The 11097-nt window shown below is 48.7% G+C and overlaps 1 long non-coding RNA gene across 1 annotated transcript; it reads left to right on the forward strand.

Moving 5' to 3' along the window:
- Positions 1-1670: 1670 nt before the first annotated feature.
- LOC113480838 lies at positions 1671-7768 on the forward strand. Its single transcript, XR_003398544.1, has 2 exons — positions 1671-1801; positions 5858-7768. It is a non-coding gene; the product is annotated as an uncharacterized LOC113480838 (long non-coding RNA).
- Positions 7769-11097: the final 3329 nt, after the last annotated feature.

Raw genomic sequence — 11097 nt, forward strand, 5'->3', positions numbered from 1 at the left:
GGGCTTCTGTCGTTAATAAAGCCGAGCAGCTGGAGCCAGATTTGTCAGACTAGTCCTGAATGGCTGGCTCACTCCTGCTGCAAGAGCAGCACCATCAGAGCAGCCCTAGGATTCCTGCCTCTGATAGAAGATTAATAACTCATGGCACCACGTTTCCTCAGTAAAAACACCTTTTGTTGTTCCCAGTGACACCCTATCCCCCTGGCAGCAGCTGCCAGAGTGGATCTTCTCACTTCCTAGCCGCTCTGGCTTCTCCTGCCTCTGCATGATGCAAGAGTTTGCAATGCTTTTTGGGAGCTCAGACGTGCTCTCAGGGACTCTGCTTGAAGTGATTGCTCTCTCCAGGCTTTGCAGCGAAGCTTTTATCCAGATGTGTAAAGGAGGATGTGTACAGAGGGAGGGTAAGGGGATGAAACCTCTGTTGTGTTACCTGAGCTTAATTAAGCTTCTCCCTAGGCAGTTGCTAATTGATTGACCCCAGGATTGTAAAAGGGAGCAAATCTATCAGAGCTCATTAAAAGTGCAGAGTTTGGAATTTGAATTTTTTTATTTCAGTGATGAATACCCGTGACTGATGTCTTGCTGACTGATACCAGTGAAACAAACACTATTCAGCAAATGTTGGTACATGGATTTGGATTTTCAAATGAGAGAAATGGTGAGTCCTCAGATGCCTATTCATCATCATTGTGTCCCTTGCCAGCATTTATAGGTACCACTTAACTGGAGTTCTGGTATTACTTTCTGCCCCAGCTTGGGCTGTGCTAACCAGCCTTGCAGTCTTTTCCAGTGGGTATCAAATCCATTTCAGTTTCACAGGCTTCAAAAGCATTTCAACAAATCGAACAAACACCCCCCACCCACCCCCCAAACCAAAAATAAGTTCACCCACCATAAAATGCAGGCACTGCAGGCATGGGTGAGGCAGCTCTGTGACACCCCAACGCAACCATGTAGAAGTGGAGAAAAGAAGCTGTGTCCAAGGGGGGATGCAGGAAGAGCAAAGCGAAAAGGCCCATCGCCTCCCAAACGTCTGGAACATTGACTTTACCAAAAATGCTGAGATCATGTCCGGTCTGACGGTGTTCAGATCTGTCTCATGCAATTGAACCCCCACCCAGAGCAGGGGCACAGGCTCACTCACCTGAGTGACAGATGCCTTCTTCTCAGATATCTGCAGCTCAGGGCACTGTTTGCAGGTTTCCTCTGCGAGTACTACTCTTGGCTTTTTGTTGGCGAGGTTTGGCACAATGGAAGCTCACCCTGTCGGGACTGAGACACAGCCAGTGTGCGGAAAGGGCTACAGGAAGATAAGGTGTGCAGAGCAGTGTGGAAGCAATACATGTGCCTGAAGACAGAGACTATTATGAGCAGAAGGTGGCTGGAAGAGCAGCTACTGGCCAGGTGACAGGCAGCCGTTGAAAGGCCAGCTTTCACGACCAGCCCAGCCAAGCTCCTTGTATCACTTGGAGCCAATTCACTGTGGCTCCATCCAGCCTTAAAACCCTTTCAGCAGGGCTTTAAAGCTATTTAGAGCATGGAGGGAAAGCCCTTGTGTGTAGCAAACTGAAAAAGTTGTGTGTGCACCCTGGGTGTGAGATGTTGCTGCAGATTTGAAGTTTCTCCTGTCAGCCTGTGAGTTGCTTCCCTTTTTTTCCTTACTAGGACAGTCTGGTGTCCTATTCCCTCCTACTCTCCATCCTTAAAGATGATGCTCATCTCTCCTGAAGAGGTTTCTGTGTACTCTGTGAAGTTTTGCAGGGATTTGATGGAACTGTCAGCTGAGCAGCAGCATGGACAGGTAACACCTATCCTACATGGGTTTTACTGAGAATACACCTCTACAGTCGTGGCTGCCTATCACTGTCCAGGCCTGTTTGCCTTTAAGCCCTTCAGAGCACTTCTGAGTTGCTTTTCTGGGTCCTCTGTTTAGAAAATGTTTAACGTCAGTAAGAGTTTACAGAAAAGTCTTAATTTTCACATCATGTTTGAAGGACACTGGTTTATTGGGTCTCTGGGTTTAGGTAGTGGCTGCAAAAATAAGTCCCTAGGTGTAGCGATGAGGAAGAGGGACTGCCACTGTCTCTGTGGTGAAATGACAGCAGGGAGAACCGACCCTCCAGAAGATGCTGCTGAGGAAAGAGAGGAAGCCCAAGTGTCTCCTCTCTGGAGCACATGGACTTCCCCATCCTGAGGAGGATACTTGTGACCCTCGCAACCCTCCCTGCTACTGCCTGCTCTGTCTGCTTCTTTCTCTTTCTTCTTTTCCTCTTTCCTCAACCACACCCACTATTTAACCATTTAGATATAAAAATAAAAAATAAGAAAACCACCCAACCCACTAGACAGAGGGTTTGCTAAAGAAGGGTAATTTTAAAAGCAAGTCTTTGAGGTCAGCGTGTAATTGTAACATTGGGACTATGTGATCCAAGACAAAAATAATCCACTGGGTATCTGGTCAAGGAGAAGAGGATGGCAGCCTGCAGTGAGGGAAGAGTGACTTACATGGGATTGATCATACAGCAAAAGACTAGGCAAAACTACTTGCAGGCACCAGGATTAATATTTCTTTAGGATATTGCAAGATTTTCTGTCTGTGATGGGATGGTAAGAGCTGCTGTTTGGGGCACAGCCTCCCTTGGCCTCAGTCCCAGGGACTGGCACTGGGTGCTTCCCAGGAATTTAATGGTCTTCTACTGAAATACAGATATGATGTGAAGTATATTTATATATTAACCTGCTCATGAGGAACATTTCTGGTTTAGGGTGCTGAGGTTTTTTAACAGTTCTCCATTTTCAATCCCCTGCTTCAGGGACTTTACGAAAACCTGTCTTCTTCAAAGGGTTCAGGGGGCAGCAAGCCTTACTCTTCCCTTGCTTGGTATAACAAAGAATGTTTTCACCCCTCTAAATATTGGATCCTTTCCTTGCAGTTCCTTCTCAGTTATAACTGACAGCAGTAAGTTACATCGGCCAACCATACAATGTATTTTACCAGTATTTAGCGCATTTTAAATGAAGAAGTGAGCCTTGTAAGCACCTAAATATTTCTGCTGTCTGATAAGCCTGAGAGTACAATACAGGGAGTAGCAGGACCACACCACGGTGCTGGTTTTGTTTATCATTCTGGTGAGACACAGTGGCAGCCCTCACTGCAGGGGAGTTCATGCTGATGCTTGTACTGTGGCAAAGCACCAACTGTCTACAGAGGACCGTGATGTTCCTGGCTCCAGAGGTGGCATGGGTAGGACACCAGCAGCCTTTCATCTCCGTCGTTCCTAAGACTGAGTTGCTTTCGGATTTGCTCCCAGATGAAAGCACCATAAAAACCAGTTTTACTGTGAAAGAAGTTAAGTGTAAGAAGAGGGAGCACGCCTGTACCTTGATGACAATGTCTAGGGGTATAGAGCTGTACCTGAATTGATGCCATTTGTGTTTCCATTTCAAGATGCCCAGCCATCAACTCTCCAAGCTTTCACCACAGCTCAGTATGTCCCCTTCTCAAACCACTGTCTGTGCATGAAAGGGATTTATTTTTAATCAGAGGACAGCACTGGTTGCAGGGGTCTTTAGTTTGTGACCTTCAATTCTGTTTCTAGGAGGAGACAGTGGGTTTCAGTACCTTCTTACTGTGGCTGTCTCTGGGTCAGCCCTTCCCAGAACAGATGCCACTGATTCAGGAGGGCTTGCTGCCTCCCCTTTCTTTAAGTGCTGGTTACACAGCTCCGCCAGGATCTGTTGCAGTCATAAACCATGCTCAAGGGATGAGCAATTTAGGGTTTGGAGTCATTGTGGACCAGCCCTGGAGACCTCATGCAATTGTTTTTCATCTCTCTTACACCCACAGTTTTGCTAGATTAGAGTTACTGAAGAACCCAGACTGCTTCTGACTTGAATTTGAGTTGGGAAAGACACACAAAAGAAAGGAATTTGTGTTGTAAATTAGATTTCTCAGATTTCAGTGATTTGTCATGGAAATGTGGCTCAATCTATGCAGTCATAGAAACATCTCACATGTTCAAACTCTTCACATGCTATTAACTTTCCTGATGTGGCAGGGTACAGTGACTGTAGGAGGTAAGGTTAATTTCAAATCAGCTGTGGTAGAAAAATGACTTGGTTCCCCAGCTTGGGAAGCATTAAACCTACAAAGTGACGATTCATCTAGGAACCATTCCCCAGTCCTGGTGATGTATGTGACAAGATGGCATTCTTGGCTCAAGTTGTTTTCTACCCTCTCCAAAGTGTCCAGTGGGGTATATGCTACCTCTTGGTACAGCTCAGGTCAGCAGGAGAGCACCCAGGTACCTCCCCATGTGTGTTGTGCTCACCCATGATACAAAATAAAAACCATAATTCAGAGCTCAGTCAATGGGAGTGGTCTAAAAATAATAGGACTGAAACACATAAATGATGGTTTTCTTAGGTTTGCCCACCTGTGTCCTAGCCAGGGGAGTGCACCTTCTGCCGGTTCCCTGCAACCATCAGAAGTCACCTAAGAAAAAGGCAGGAGAAGTGAGAAGCTTCCACATTCCCACGACTCCAGGTGCTCAGGCTTTAAGAAAACCAGAAAACCTGAGACGTCTGGAGGAAGAAAGACCTGGCAATACTGTTGGCCCCGTTTGCCACACAAACCAGAACCTCCCATTTCTCTTGTACACCAGTGGCTGTTAGAGAAGCACAGGCCCAGTGCCATGGGCGGTGAGTTCTTGAGCACTTCAAAGAGCCTTTTCCTTAGTGCTGCTACCTCTGGGTATGTTGCATGCTTCACATTTTAGGCTGCTGCCACACTCGAGCTCCCGATGAATCAAGAGCTGTACAGGACATGGTAGCACCAAAGGGACCATGCTCAGCATGCCAAGGAGACAGGCACTCTGGGACGGAGGAACCAGGCACTCTACTGCCTTGCTTTGCCTTGCCTTACCTTGCCTAACCTATCTACCCCCCAGTCAGCTGGAGAAACCACATCTCTCTGCATTTCTGTTTGCTTGCTGGGCATATCTAGCAAGCATGAGGGGTTTGCTCACTGGGGCTTCTGCAAGGCAGCTGATAATTTTTATCTCTTTATTTCGGAGCTCAATCATGAAGAGAGTTGTGTTACATGCTTGGCTGCAGCTGTATGAGACTTGTTGACCCGGGAAGTCCCTCTCTTCCTTTTTGCAGGTTAAAAAAGCCACACTAGGGCTTTTCAGCCTGGAAATGCTGGTCAAGCAGGGAGCTCTGCAAACGCCACTTACCCAAAGTGGTTCTTGCTCAGCAAGAGGGCGGCTGGCTGGCTCAGGTGAACTCTCCTGAAGCTGGGAGAGCTGCAAGACCAGGGTGGGCCGCTCTCAAGAGCGGCTGCTTGCCCAAGCAGCACGGGCAGTGCCAGCTTCACCCTGCCTTCCTGCAGCCAGCCCCAGCCCTGTGCGCCGCTTGGGCAGGGGGAGAGTGACATGTCTGCGTGCGCCTGACAGCATCTGTTGCCATGGCAATGCGTATTTGAGCCTGAGCCGAGCTGCATCTTCCCTGAAGTTGTGAATTGAGCTTAGCTTTATTTATTTAAAACCAACCATAACGAGTGATAGAAAGAGAAGAGACACGTTACAAATCCCCTTGCGCAGGCCATAGCCAAATGAGTCAGAGGCACTGCAGGCTTTAATCAGCCCACCTGACGTCAAACCTCTCCATCAGAGGAAAGTGCCGCCTGGAAATGTCAACATGCCCAAATGGAAAGGCCAGAAGGTAAATCTTTTCCTGTGCTCACTCACCGGGTAGGAAAGAACAATTAAAATTCAGCCAGTTCCCTAGACACATCTTAATAGCAATCTGATTGAATGCTTTTCTCCTCCCGGTCCTCTCCTATCCTTGCCGTTAGCTGCCTGGGGCAAGGCCTGTTGGTTTGAAGGATCTTTCTACTGCAGCATCAAACCCCAGATCCTGCAAGAACAAGGTGTTACCACCAGCAGCAAAAATGGGCTCTGCAGGAAAACTGTCACTGAAATGATCTCTCCCACAAATGCTGAGCTAACCATGCTGCAATGGCTGTTCCCAGTTTCACACGTGTTAATACCTAGGGGTAAGAAGAGCAACTTAGCTTGGACCTATGATGTCACTTGCCAACAGAAAGTTGGGGTGAGGAAGAAAGCGGTGGGAATCAGACCACATTTGCCAGAGGTGTCAGCCATGTGCGGGCAGGTCAATGCCAACAGCGAGAGATGCACCACAGCAACGGGAAAGGGTTGTGGGATCTAACAGAGGCGTGTCTACTGGGAAGAAAACCCCTCCTGCATCCTTTCTAACAGAGCTCACACTTTGACGCCCCATGATATGGACGAGGTGAGAAGGAGCCACCAGCTTTGGATAGAAGAAGCCTGTTCTTGAGTGTATATCATAAGTTAGATGTGCAAAGGGGAGAGAGATCAGCCAAGGACACCTACAGCTTTATCTGCCCCTTTGAGGAACGTCAAGCTGGGAAGCCCAGAGCAAAACCATCCCTTCCCAGCCCACTGGTGTTCACCCAGGGTGACAAAGGGACACATGCAGACAGCAGGGGACATGAGCATGCGGAGAAGGAGGAAGGAAGGAAGAATGTAAGATGCAAACCGCACCACTTAAAACCAGGGCGGCTTTCCAGTTCCTCCAAAGTGCTCCCCACACCCAGCGCTGTACAGCAGCCAACCTGGTGGGCTTCTGATCTTCCCAAATCACTTAACACTTCTCCCCCTTTTATTTTTGTCCTAAATGTAAGCATTTTGCTTTGGTGGCTGATCCTGGCAACGTGCCCCAGACATTACACTGGGGTTGCTTTTGCTCTAGGAGATAAGTCTGTAATGAAGGCTTCCTCTGCCGTGTCTCTTTTTCCCCTGTAGTGAAAGTCTGTAATTACCACTGAGGGGCGAGGCAGACAGCACTGAAACAATGTCATTTGAACAGGGGTGAGACATGCCTGAATTGCTGGGTTGTGCTTTTCTCCTTACAGTATTGCTTGTGGATACGGACCTTGCTTTTAACCCTTGGCAGGGCAGGGAACGCTGTCCCCCCATGTCCCCGACCAGCCTGCATGCACTGGATCTGCTTGGCTGCTATCGGGACAGATCCTGCTGGACGTAGCCAAGGTGTGAGCGTCTGACTTCTCTGCCATGCTCGAGGAGTCAAGTGGCACAAATCAGCGGGGATTGCCCCCTAGTCGTCATGCAGGTAACTGGGGGTTTGGGGTTGACTCCATATGGCACATGCAGCGTGGCAAAACAGAGCTGTTGCAGTCTTCTTGCCCCAACTTGGCTAGTCCTGTTCCAGCGGTTCTTCAGCTCCCTCCTGCACCAAAGCCGTCTGCTTCCCGTTCCTTGATGCAAGGCATCTTTTTGGTATAAAATTCCGTCAAACAGAGTGTGCAGCTATACCTCTCATCCTTCCTAGGAAAAGGTTTGAGATGTAGGAAACAGAAATGAGGCAATTACAGCCCCCTCAGGATGACTCTTCAGGCTGTCTGCAGCCCCTTGAAGGCTGCCTGGGTCCCGTTTGCAAGCTGGCCTTGCAACCATGCAGGCTAGAAGTCTAGTAGAGTAGAACAAATAAAAATTCGTGCATGGGAAGCAGAGGCAGCCACCCTCCTCTGCTGTCCTGCAGCTTCCCATTCACCTGAGATTCCTGAAAGGGAGTTATTTACAGCACCTTCAAATGCTAACAAACTGCTGGAAGGAGATGCCCTCATACTGAAGTTACTCTTCATTCAGTTAGTCATCCTGAAAGTTGTCTGGTTCTCCAGGGAGATTGACAGGAAAAAAAAAAAAAAAAAAGGAGGGCAGACTGTGTGTGACAAGGCAAAGAAACGTTCCTAACCCACCATGAAGAAGTGAAGGAGATACAAAGAAATTTTTCCTCCTTTATCAGTTACCTTCAAAGTGGTGAGTTTTCAGTTCTCATCTTTTGTTATAATACCCATTTACTGATTTGGGGCTTTCCTTTCTGACATACCTAATCCTGCCGCAGGCAGCTCAGCCACTTTCCCAGAAAGCTGAAGGGATTCCACAGAGGGATATTCCTAGGGTCTGGTGCCCTGTATTCAAAGCTTTCCTTTCCCTAGGTCTTGTATTCCCTGCTTTCCTGCCTGTCACTCACTCCCTGTTTTCAAGGCCTATTTAGATCTATCCGAGGGCCCAAAGTTCACTCCAGAAAGAATAATAATTGCAGCGCTGAGCTCTGTGGCTTCCTTTTCATTCTCCACATAGCATTAGGGTGCTCACTGAAACCACAGCATTCATGGATCCTTGCCATATGCAAACATGCAATTAATATGCTCTTCACTTTCCCCACTACTTCCCAAGCAAGAGGGGGGAAAAAGGCACAAGTTGTGGTGTACATTCTATTAGCACGTGCACACGTGTGTGTCTGCACCTCTCTCGAGTGCTCCAGCATGGTTCACACCTATCTGGGCTTGATGGTGACTGATGAAATGTGTCTGCTTACAGGCAGACTTCTAATTTGGTGCGGCACCAGTTCTTTATAGCTGCATACAAAGCAATGCACAGGACACCACTCATTCCCTCTTTCAGCTGTGGCAGCAGATTTGTGAAATCTCGGGTTTCACAGGTGTGTTCCCCCTTCTCTAGTTTTAGCAGGGAGCTGAGATAGGTGTGATCTCCTTTCTGGCACCCCTCCCTGTTCCGCTGCTGGTCACTGGCGGTGGGAGGTGGTGTGCTGGGTACCTGGCTGGGAGACCCAGCACCCAGGAGGAAGGCAATGGAAAGCAGCTGAAGCTGGCTGGATGGAGAAGTGTGTGTGAGAAAGAGTTTAAACCAGCCACTAGAAGGAAATCCAAAGGGAGCCAGATTTCCCGGAGGAAGCGGGGCTGTGGAGCAGAGCGCAGAGAGAGGCTCCAGCGTCTGCAAGTCCTTCCTTGGAAGTTACTTTTTGCTAGAGGGTGTTTTACTGGATTCCTCCCCTCTATCTTGACTTTTTTCACAGGCTTTGAATTGTAGCCACAAAACCTAAACGAAGAAATCGCAGCCCGAGTGTTGGATATGTAACTACTTGTGCCATGGCACACAGCCTGACTCCTCAAGGACTGTCTGGGGGCTGCAGTGCTCCTTCTTTGAACTAGGTTGAAAGTCCCATTTCCATCCTCACCTTGTTCTCAGGGGGACTTCAAGAGCGGAGGGGACCTACAATGCAGCAGTTGCTCCCCCTGTCTGTGTTGCACAAAAGAGTGAGCAAACCCACCCCCAAGCAATATACCGGGAGGTAAGCAAATCCAGAGAAAAGCCAGAGAGAAATAAAGGCAGGACTGCTATAAAGAGTTACTGAAGGGCCCAAGTATGGAGCCTGCACGGCTCCAGAAAGCCTTCGTGGCTGGAAGATAGCCTGTGGCAGAAACCAGCTATTCCATTCATATGAACACCAAAGCTGGAAAGATAAACAGGACAAATGTTATCTTTTGCCAGACTTGGAGTAAACGCTCTGCTGTGGTGTCAGACCTAAAGAGCCAGCCTGACCCACAAAGCAAGCAGCTCTAACAGCGTGAATCATCCCCACACCAGGCTGCAAATGAGGGCAAACCCCAGGCAGACGACCCCTGCTGTAACAACAGGCAGGCAACAAACCAAAAATCACCAACACAGGCAATTTACCCCACATTCCTCGAGAAAGACTCATCCTCGATGAGTTTGTGAAACCTCCTGCCTCAGTCTGGGGCAGGAGGGAATCAAAAGCTTCAGCTTTGCAGGCTGCAAAATGTCCTGGATCGCTGTGCACGTGTTCGAGCCCAGGGGCTGCGTCCCTCATCTCGCATGTCTTGCTCACAGTGGTGCAGGGTGAAGGCAGAGCAAACACAGAGACCGGCGGCTCCCTCTCGTAGGTGTAAAGGCAGACAGTGGCAGCAAGGCAAGGCAGGATGGAGCACAGGAGAGTGGGACTCCTTTCTTACGAGAACTGGGTTGATGTTTCACTTCTCAGCACTGATCAGATGAGCTTGGTCATACATGTGCATTGGCAGTATCAAATGTTATGAGGCCAGGAAGGCTTATCTGCTGTCAGTATGAGACTTGTTCAATCTAAACATACTCAGCTGCTGTTTCAGTCTTCTGCTGTGATTAGATTGCAAATAAATCAAATAAATAAAACCGGAGAAAATAGGGCTGAAAATAGGGCTGAAAATCGAGACCGCACCTTGATGACTGTATTCCGTTTTGGGCCACTCACTCCAAAAAGGCCATTGAATGACTCGAGTGTGTCCAGAGAAGGGCAACGAAGCTGGTGCAGGGTCTGGAGCACAGGTCTGATGGGGAGCGGCTGAGGGAACTGGGGGGGTTTAGTCTGGAGAAGAGGAGGCTGAGGGGAGACCTCATCGCCCTCTACAGCTCCCTGACAGGAGGGTGCAGAGAGCTTGGGGATGAGTCTCTTTAACCAAGTAATAAGTGACAGGACAAGAGGGAATGGCCTCAAGTTGCACCAGGGAAGGTTTAGACTGTATATTAGGAAGCATTTCTTTACAGAAGGGGTTGTTGGGCATTGGAATGGGCTGCCCAGGGCAGGGGGGGAGTCCCCATCCCTGGAGGGGTTTAAGAGTAGAGTCGACACAGTGCTGAAGGATCTGGTGTAGTTGGGAACTGTCAGTGTGAGGTTAATGGTTGGACTGGATGATCTTCAATGTATTTTCCAACCTTGACGATTCTGTGAAAAGGAATTTGAGTGATCATGTGATTCAGCCCCTGCCCCAAGGTTGTCTCCTGATCTGCCATATCGGCTGCAGAACTTGGCTTTAAAGATGCTCTAGTGAGGGCAACACTGCCACTTCCCAGGTACTTGTCTGTCACCGCTTGTCCCCTCCAGTGTGGCAATGGAGAGCAATTCTTGCCTTCCTAGTTCCTGCAGCTCTTTAAGTGCTTGAAGACTGTTGGCATGAGAATCATCTCTTTAGACCAAAGAAGCCCAATTCCCCCAGTCCTTTCTTAGGGTTCACATTTTCTCCATTCATTCCCACTGCCCTCTGGACCCAGCCCAGTTAGCCCCCATCTTGCTCAAAGTTTGGCACTTAGATAGGCATGGTATTTTGGCTAATGCTATATTCTGCACCGGTCCTCTGCAGAGCAGAAGGGGAACTTCACACTGTAAAGGTTT

This window comes from Athene cunicularia (genome assembly GCF_003259725.1).
Source record: "Athene cunicularia isolate RWA chromosome 5 unlocalized genomic scaffold, athCun1 chr5_part1, whole genome shotgun sequence".
Taxonomy (NCBI): Eukaryota; Metazoa; Chordata; class Aves; order Strigiformes; family Strigidae; genus Athene; species Athene cunicularia.